Raw genomic sequence first — 9,883 nt, forward strand, 5'->3', positions numbered from 1 at the left:
GACGCCCGCGCGCGGCGGGGCGGCCCGGGGCCCCGCTCCTCACTGCCCGAGCCGCCGCGGGAACGGGCCTGGCGCGGGCCGCCCGGCTCGACAGCCTCGAGCGCCTTCCTCCCGGTCCCGCAGCCCTTCCCGCCCCCGAGCTCCAGTAATTTTCCCTTTTCCTCCTCTGACCGGTCCGAGCCGCTGCCAGCGCTTCCTCCCGCGAAGGCCGGCGCGGAGGGCCCCCTGCCGGCCGCTCTGCTCCTGGACTCTGTCCCCGCCCCGAGGGAGCGCTCCCGCGGCCGGCCTCAACCTCCCCACCTGGAACCTGGAGCCGGCCAGGCCCCTCTTGCGGGGCTTTGGAGGCAACCCAGCGAGATGCGAAATGGAAGGCGCCCAGCCTGGTACCCCGCAGCATGCTTTCTTCAGATGTTAATTTTGTGTTTTCCAGTTGCCTGCACACCTCTTCCTGGCGGTGCTTTCTGCAAAACCTGAGTTCCTCTAGGGGGACTGTGGGCAGGGAAGGAGGGTGGTACAGAGAAACTTCGAGGCCGAGGGGGAGCTTTCCCAAGATTAGGGAGGGGTCAGAGGTCGGTGGAATCCCCTTTGATGGGGACCCCCTGCCCCGCTCTCTCGCTCTCTCGGAGACGCCAGAACGTGGGGGAGTAACTGCGTGCCTTCTCTGAGACCAGTCTGGAGCATCCATAGGCCTCTGCCAAGATCCCCATCCTCAAGATGGCCAGGACTCCAGGGACTATGAATAAGGGAGTGATGGGGAAGCCCAAATAACGACTCAGTTCCCCCACCTCTCTTCAGATGGAGCCTTGAAGTCAGATTTAAGAAAATAATGAGACATACCTGTCTGTGGCCTGACATAGAGATTGGCTTTGTTCCTGTCTTCTCTTTCCCAGCCTCACCATCCAAATCATGCCTTAAAACCTCACAGCGGTGGAGGTTGAGGGGTTTATCAGCTCGATTTGCTGCCCCTCCCACGGCCCCACATCAGGATTCTAGGGCAGGACAGACAGATGCGCAGGAGCAGGTGCTCCCAGGAGAGAGCAGCTCTTGGGGGGCTGGAGGGCAGATGGCAGCCAGGTGCCGGCAGAGGTGCCCAGTGCTAGGGCAGGGCAGGCCCCCGGCCCCAAGCCTTTGTAATCCCCATTTTGTGGGAGCCCAGGATTAGAAGGAAGAAAGAGGAAGATGCCCTGACATTGCTGGTGATGCTGCCGATGCTGGAGGGGGTCTGGGGTTCGCGGTCTACTTTCTCTTCTCCTTTTATTGCTCTCTCTAAATCTGACAAACCCTTTGGATCTCTGAGACTGGAGAAGCGGGTGTCCTGGGGGGATGAAAGGGCAGGGATGTAATGGGTTTACCCCAGCTCTGATCCCAGAGAAGCCCGCAGAAGATTAAGATTTGCTCCCTGAGCTTGAAATCTCCCTGCTACCCCCTGACCACATCAAAGGACATGGCTGTGGGGGGCACCTAATCCCATCAATGGAATCAAAGCTGGACAAGAAAGGAAATTCTGCAAACTTGGTGCAGCGGCAGGACGCAGCTCACAAGAGAAAGATAAATACCAGGGCCCTGGCCTCCTCCACTGGGGGTTACATCCCAAGAAAGATCCTGGGCTGGTCCACAAGCAGACAGGGCCTGTCCTTTGCTTCCTGAGGTGGTCGGTGTGGGCAGGTCAACCACAAGAACTCGGAAAGCTGGGCAGTGGGACTGGGCTGCCTCCAGGGCCAGGAAGGGACCCTGAGAGGGGCTGGCACTCGTTCGTGTCCCACAATTCTCTTGGCCTCCAGCTTCGAGAAGGTGCTTTCACAATGACACTCTTCACCACCGGTGTTCCCCAAAGTGCGGTGTTCATACGTGAGATGGTTTCAGATTAAAAAAATTTTTATATTTTCAAATGCAAGTTTCATGAATATTGTTGTTAGGATGAGGTTAAACTGGTTAAAATGGGCCAACTCAAAGATAAATGTTTAGTCCACAATAATACAAGTGGTATTCTGATTTGGCAAAAATGGTGACAGTGGCATGCAAATTTCTAAAGTTAGAAAAACACTCCTACGACCATCTTGAGAGAAGCACTGCCTTAGGACAGTGGCTTGCAAACTTTCGGTCATGCCCCATGGTAGGAAATATGTACATCTATATATGTATATAAAGTGTTTCATGAAACAATTCTTACACACTGAAATGTATTTTGGTATCCCATTCTGTTCCAGTAAAAAATGCTGCTTGCAAGCTGTTAAGTTTATTTCATGATCTACTCATGGGTTACCTCCTGCAATTTGAAAAATACTGCCTCATCGTGATGAGGATGAGAAATTTCTAGGTACCAAGACCCTGTGCTAAGAGCTTCTCCTTACACTCTCACAACAACCCTAGGATGGAGGTATCATAACACGCATTTGACAGGTGAAATTACTTGCCAGGGTCACTTGGCCAATAAATGCAGGCCCGAGACCAGCCCCTCTCCACCCAACCTCCGTGGTCTAGGACACATTTCACCAAGTCGTCATCTCAGAGAGGCCCGGTCTCCAGGGCGTTCATGCATGCTTGTCCTTCCCACAATGCAGTCTACCTCTCCAAGTCAACCCTGGGACTTCAGCCCTTTTTGCCCCCGACAAATGGCCCCCAGGAGTCAGGCTCCTTAGCAATCCAGGCTCAGAGCCCCTGGGATGGGGGTGGGGGTGGAAGTGGAGGTGGAGGTGGGGGGTGTCATGGACAATCTTAACGTCCCAGCCACCCTGCCAGACAGCTGCACACATGCATCTCCACGGCTGGGAGGGATCAACCTGCCTCTGGGACAAAATCCCATAGAGCTGGAGGCACTGAGCTTGTTCTCTGGCTCCCCTCATTCTAGATTCTTCCCTAGGCTTTCCCTGGCTACCCTCTTTTAAACTGCAGCCTCCTTCCCCATCACTTCTTATCCTCCAATCCAGCTTTTTTTCCCCTCCATAGCCCTGTCCTGTCTAATATGTCATGTACTTTACTCATTGGAGTATATTCTGTCTCTCTGCTGCTGATCTTTGCATCGACTCCCAGATGCAAGCTCCACAGGGGAGAGAATGTTTGTCTCTTTCATACGTACTGTTTCCAGTGCCTGGCACATGTACATGCAGGAAATATCTGCTGAGCACCTCTCAGTCCTGCGTACACTGCCCTGAGAACACAGCGTTGCCATTACTGGATGGGCTTGGCCGCCCCAACCCTCCCCAGGGTCCCCTAGGGCTGAGCCACAGCCAGAGGCACTCCCTCTAGTAACTGTTGATTTCACCAGTGTCCTTTTGGAGGGTGACCACATCTCCCAAGGGCAGGAGGGCCAACATTCACCGTGGCCTCCAATACCCAAACTGCTCAAGGCATCTAACACGAATACCACGTTGTGGTATCGATTCTTTGCTAATAATGCACATGTGTCATATCTCCAGCAACGCGTAAAGTGCTATGGAGTGGCATGGAGGAACGAGAAACCCTGTGTTACTGACATGGAAACTGGGCTTGGGGAGATGAAATGATTTGCCTAGGGGGCCGGCCCTGTGGCCGAGTGGTTAAGTTCGTGCGCTCCGCTTTGGCAGCCCAGGGTTTTGCCAGTTTGTATCCTGGGCACGGACATGGCACCGCTCATCAGGCCACACTGAGGCGGCGTTCCACATAGCACAACCAGAGGCACTCACAACTAGAATACACAACCATATATTGGGGGGCTTTTGGGAGAAGAAGAAGGAAGAAAGAAAGAAAGAAAAAGATTGGCAACAGATGTTAGCTCAGGGGCCAATCTTTAAAGAAAAAAAAATCAAAAGAGCTGTCATCCAGAATTGTGTTGCCCTTTGGGGCCCAAGAAAATTTGTTGGTGGCTCCCTAAGAGATCATCTCATAGAGGAAGGGACTTGAAGAAAAAAAAAAGAAATGGTTTACCCAAGGTCACTCCATACTGAGCTCTTTCCACTCAACTTCCTCCTCTGGACCACACAGCCTAGCGGATGCCACTTCTACAGTCACGATTGTCCTGGGGACTTTTCAACTTCCTGCCATCAGTCAGGAAGAGCTCGACAGAAGACACAGGGGTCCTGGTAAGCAGAGGGAGAAAAAGGCTGCAAAGAGTCTCAAGTATTCTGTATGTGACTATGGAATTCACGGGGCTTTCTGTCTCAGCATCTTTGCTCAGGCAATTTACATGGATTTTGTTTCTCTTGGCCCAGATAGCTTGGACAGAGGGAGAGTCCCGGAGCTCTGGGGAAAGACAGGCTTGGCATGAAATCATTACTGCAGAAAAGCCACACCGGCATCACCGGTCTTGTCATCGTTTGGTGTTTGGAGCCCGTTTCAGTTCCTCACTCCTGTGTAACTTCAGTAAGGTATTCTCTGCCTCTGTGCCTCTGTTTTGTCACTGGCAGAACTGGGATGTGATTTTCTCTGTGATTTCTCCAGCTTGACTGTTCCAGAACCGCAGGAAGAGAAGTTGCTCACTTCTTTTCGTTGTTCATTCATTCAGCCAACATATAAGGAGCCCCTTTATCTATCTAGGTCATTTGAGAAGAGAAGACACAACTCTTTCCTGCAAGAAGCAGCAGAGGGGTAAATTTCCCAGAAAGGAGTCGGTTATCTCCAGGTGCAATAATATTTCAGCAATGCCAAGGTGGTGATTCGAGCTGGATTCAGTTCTCGTGCGTGATGGTGGGTGGGGAGGAGGCAGGTGGTCTGACATGCTCTGGGCTGCGCCCTTTGAATGTGACCTAGGGAGTGAGGCTGAGGGGTGAGGGGCAGCTCATGGGAAGCAAGGTCATATGAGGAGCCCTCCTGGCCCCGAGTCCTAGCCATCTCACTCAGGGGTCCCTGAAAGACTTTCAATGGGCAGCCTAAGTGCCTGGAAAGTGTTAGAGCCCGTGGTCCAGGAGAGGCTGTCTCCTGGGGAATCCGCCCATTGACAGTGTGTGTCTGTGTCCCTCCCCGGCCTCCGCAGCCTGAGTGCCGTGGTCAAGCCCGGTGATGTTGGTCCCTATGTGCTTTTCCTATTGCTCAGGGGTGAATGTTGGGCAAGTGAAGTAACTGCTTGGCTCACAGGCTGGCAAAGAGATGGGCCATCTCCTGGGTACCTGTCAAGTGATAACGAAGATGCCTTTTCCAAACAGATTTGTGCTCATCCTGTGGAAGAACTTAATCTATGTGATAAAGGTAGAGCTTTCTGGTTGACCTTGAACACATCATTTTCCTGCTCTTTGCCTGTTTCTGTGGCTGTAAAATGAGGGGTTTGGAGGGTTGCCTTCATTCCTATCAGTCCACGATCCCAAATGGGGAACTTTCGTCCTGAAGGATGGGGTTGGACCTTTAGTGTTTGCTAATAAAACCATCTACAGAAAGGGAGTACTTGTTTCTTAATTCGAAACTCCATTTTGCATGGAAGGTCTGAGGGGCCAGGGGATGAAAGAAAGCACCCTGGCTGCTTAGCAGCCAACTAGTTCATGATATCTGGGGGTCAGAGATGACTGAATGAGGGCAGAAATGCCCCAAATGTGGTGGCGCTCTGGCAAATCCCTATTCACCCTCCAGAGCCCAGCCACGATGTCACCTCCTCAGAAAAGACTTCCCCAACCCTGCCACCCTTAGGGCTCTGTCTCTGTACCAGGTGCGGGAAACACAGCCATGAGGGAGACACTGTCCCAGCCCTAAGGGGCCTCCCAGCTGTGGCGGGAGACACAGAGGCTCCCAGACAAGCAGCTGAGTGACTCATTACCTGGGTGAATCAGAGGTTTCTCAAAGGAGGTGAGAGCTGAGGCTTGCCAAAAGGATTGAAGCTGGTGGGGTCTGGATCCAGCTGCTAGGCTGCAGGAAACGCGGAGGACAGAGGAACTGGTCGAACCACAACAAGAGTCTGCAGTCAGCAAAGTCTAGACTCTGGGGAACCCTGCAGGTGAAACAGACCAGGTTCCTCCACAGACACACTGCAAAGAAAGGAAAGGCAAGGAAGGGAATCCTAGTGACTGAAAAAAAAGCTTGAAAGAGAGATTGATTTTAAAAAGGAGTAAAGTTAAACGATAGGGTATAAAGATGCACAACTGGGCAGTAAGTAGAAATGCAAGGAAGTGATTTCTGTAAAAGTAGGGGGTGTGGTTACTTCCGGTTGTGGGGGGCTGTGATGGGGAGCGGGGCACAGGAAAGAGGTTTCTGGGGTGTCGGCAAAGTTCTCTGACCCTGGCCGTGTTCTTCTTCTAATTCATTAAGACACCCACTTAATTTGTGTGGTGTTTGAATCTGTATTTTATTGTACAATAAAAGATTTAAAAATATCTCTCTCCAGGCTGGAATATTGGACTAAAATGGACAGGATGAGGCAAAATATATATATATATACTTGCCAAATTCTGCTTTTAAGTTAAATAATATTCACTCACAGGAAGGAAGGGGCCTGACTTAAAGTAGTTTATATTTTTAAAAATATTCTGGAGGCTTCAGCTGCCCACAAATGGCTGTGTCTGCCTCCGTGGCCGTCACACTGCAGCACCAGAGACCCCGTGGTCGGTTCTAGAAGGAGTGGGCAACCCTGGCCAGGGAGTGGGGTCTGAACAAGGGGAAACTGGCAGGGGGCGGGGCCTTCACTGCTCTAGGCCTGCCCATCAGGGAGGACTTCCTGTAACTCTCTGAAGGAGATCCAGGGTCATATAGGTCTCCTCATGAGGTGGCAACAACCAGGTCCCACTGTGAGAGGGGCGACTATGATTCACCACCTTGGCACCCATGAGGGAGATGGTTGAGGCAACTTGAGGTCCCCTTGCTTCTCCAAGGTCCAGACTTTGAGGTAGAAACGCAGCATTTCAGGCTACGAGGCATTTAGGAAACATCTCTTTCAACTTCCAAACTTTGCAAGCAAGGAAGTTGAAGGCCACGGTATGGAAGTGATTTAACAGAGGTCATGCAACAGACTCAGCGTAGGTGTCCCCTTCCACCTCTGTCCTCACCCTCTAAGCCAATGACCTGCCTCCAGCCCCGCGGAGGTGAGTGTGGATCCCTGGGGGCCTTCCAGGTAATTCCAAGACCTCCCTGGTCCCAGCGCACCTTTGTGCTTGGGTCTGACCTGCTTCACTTCCATCTCGTCTCACCAACCTTGACCTGGGAACTGTACTTGACCCCTGCCTCTGGTCCTTCACCTTTGGGGGCCCGTGTTTCCCCTAATACCTGTATGTTGACCTCCTCTGTACCTTGACCCTCTTTTATTGATTTTAGCTTGGCTCATCCACCTGCCTTTGTGGGATGGAATTCTCTGCTCCGGTTACCCCAGGAAATCCAATGTCTAGCCTCCAAGTTCCTTCTCATCAGGAATCCAAATTAAGGATAGGATTCAAGACAATATCCAGTAGTTCAGGACCTTTCCCCTTCGTATCCCTGAACATCTGGAACCTGCCTCGATTTGCGTTTAGTAAAAATTCCACGATGACACTGACACCCTAGCTCAGCATTCCCTTGAACAGCCAAGAGCATCTCTTCCATTTATTAGAATCTTAGGGAAAAGATCAATATATTCCCCTGCTGCCTGAGCCCCACATCCTGCCTTCTGATTACCCTGGACACCATCCCAAAGGGACTCTGCTGACATTCAATCTGCCTGAAGCTCCCCATGGTCAACTGCGCAACAGGGCCTCTGGAAAGGCAATGTGATTTTTGGTCACATTAACAGAAGTATGGGACATAGAACGAGGGAGGTGATGTACCATTAGACTATATCTGGAGTAGTATTTTCAGTGCTGAGCGTCACAATTGAAGAAGGGGACAGACAGACTGGAGTGTATCAGGAAGGGGAGGCCCTGAGCATCAAATCATATTAAATTGGGCTGTTTATCCCAGAGAAGATTTGGGGAGTATCATCACTGGCTACGGGCCAGGTTCAAAGGATCACGCAGACAGGCGCCAGACTCAGAGGGTCAGCACAAGGGCTGAGAAAAGAGTAAGCGCCCACCAGCTGAAAGCTGGGGTCGGCTTCCTAGACGAGAAGGCAGGCGGCGGGCACGGCGGGGGTAACTCACCTTTCAAGGAACAAACAGAAATCAGAAAATTGCTCCAGAAACTCGAATGCGCTTCCTGGAACCTTCTCTCGCCTTCATGATACGCAAAACCAGCGACACCAGACTCCCCCGGCCGGTGACACCACTGCCCAGCCAGGCCGTCCTGCTCGGGCCCCGGGCCGAGCCCGCCCTGCGGGGGACGAGAGGCCGCCCGGGCCCGTCGGCAGGTGGTCCCGGGAGCCCCGGCGCCCTGGCCCAGCCTGCGCTCGGTACCGCGGAGCCTGGGGGCGGGGAAGGGAGCGGAGGACGCCAGCACGGAATCTGAAAAGTAAAAAAACGCCACATAGCGGAGGAACGGGACAGCACTCGCGGGAACACCAGGGCCCCACGGCCAACCCCAACCTCGAGCCCCAGGCACGGACGGGGTTCGAACCCGCGATCTTCGGTTTACGAGACCGACGCCTTACCACTTGGCCACCGCGCCTGACAGCCGAGCGAGCGTTGGAAGCTTTCAGTGGAGGGGAGGCGGCGCGGGCGGGGAGGGGTGGGGCCCACCGCCGGCCCCGCCCCCGGGCCGCCCCCTGGCCCCGCCCCCGGCCCCTCTCTCCGCGCCACTCAGGGACCCGGCCCGCGCCCGCGTCCTGCCGACGGCGAGACCCGAACCTGCGGCGCGCGAGCCCGCCCCACCCCGCCCGCCTGCAGCGCCCCGGGCACGGCGCCGGCAGAGAGCCCGGAGAGGCCAGCGCGGGCTTCGGGAGGGGCGGCGGGCGGGGGCGCGGCGGAGGAGGAGCCCCACCTACCGCAGCGGAAGCGAGGCCCGCCCAGGCCGGCGTCTAGGCCCGCCCCGCCCCGCCCCGCGACAGCCGAGGGACCTTGGCCCGGTCATTGCCGTCCGGGGAGCAGGTTCCGCGGGCGGCGCCGGGACCCCGAGCCGAAGGGCAAGAAGGGCGTGCAGGCGTGCACGGGACCGGCCCTCGGAGAAGGATGCAGGGAGCCGGCAGGGATGGAGGCCGGGCTGCAGGGACGAGGGGAGGGGACCTCGCTGACCCCGCCGGAGCGGCGGTGTGTGTAAGCCGAACCTTCCCCGGGCTGCTCTCGCTCCCCGCTGGCCCTTCCACCCCTGGCATGGGCCTGTGCGGGAGACTCGAGTGAATGTGTGTTGAGACAAGATGGCCTTGCCGAGGAGGGACCGATGTGGGCGCACAAGGAGATGCCCCCGGGGATGTTCGTGGGGACAGTGCTAGTGGGAGAGAACTGGAGGCCGCCTGGATGGAGGAATCGGACAGTCTGTCCATACCGTGGGACAGTCGGTCACTATTAAAACGAGTGATCTAGACTGGGGAATGATTATCAGCAGGGCTAGAGCGCAAATGCACCTGCGATTTTAAAAAGCGAGGTGTAGGAAAATACAGATCACTTATTAAAGTAAAGGGAAAGACGTACGAAGTTGGTAAAAATAAAAACATAAAGGAGAGAGGGAGACTGGCTGAGGTTTAGCGGACAAAGGGAACTTTATTGTTAATGTTTTGTGTCTATTCTATGAAGGAGGCGAAAAGCTGAAATGCTGGGAACACGGGTGCCTATTATGATGCTGTATACTTGTTTGTAGATCTTGTATTTTCTTTAAATTAAAAATAAAAAGGAAATTAGGTCCCTCTGTCCTTGTTTGGCCTGTGGCCACAGCGACTGTCCCAGGACAGGTACGCGGGCATGGGTGGGGAAGAAGAGCCTTCCTCTCTGGGGAGGGTGTGGCCAACTGCCCGCCACCCTCCGGGCCCAGCCCTCCTGGACGCGGCGACAGGGGAGGGGGCAGAACCAGACCAATCACGCCATTGCCCACCCTGCCACGCCAGTGCCCAAGTCATTCTGGCTTTTTTGTAGAACTGCTTAAAAAGTATAGG

At 54.3% G+C, this 9,883-nt stretch overlaps 1 long non-coding RNA gene and 1 other non-coding gene across 2 annotated transcripts; both read right to left on the bottom strand.

The window, feature by feature from the left end:
• Window positions 1-3,665: 3,665 nt before the first annotated feature.
• LOC102147464 (uncharacterized) lies at window positions 3,666-8,626 on the bottom strand. The gene is made up of 4 exons (XR_002811626.2): window positions 8,450-8,626; window positions 8,004-8,303; window positions 5,720-5,927; window positions 3,666-4,543 (listed from the first exon to the last, which is right to left on the bottom strand). It is a non-coding gene; the product is annotated as an uncharacterized lncRNA (long non-coding RNA).
• On the bottom strand, window positions 8,395-8,466 carry TRNAT-CGU (transfer RNA threonine (anticodon CGU)). Its single transcript has one exon. It is a non-coding gene; the product is annotated as a tRNA-Thr (tRNA).
• Window positions 8,627-9,883: the final 1,257 nt, after the last annotated feature.

The sequence above is a fragment of the Equus caballus genome, chromosome 11, assembly GCF_041296265.1.
Source record: "Equus caballus isolate H_3958 breed thoroughbred chromosome 11, TB-T2T, whole genome shotgun sequence".
Classification (NCBI taxonomy): domain Eukaryota; kingdom Metazoa; phylum Chordata; class Mammalia; order Perissodactyla; family Equidae; genus Equus; species Equus caballus.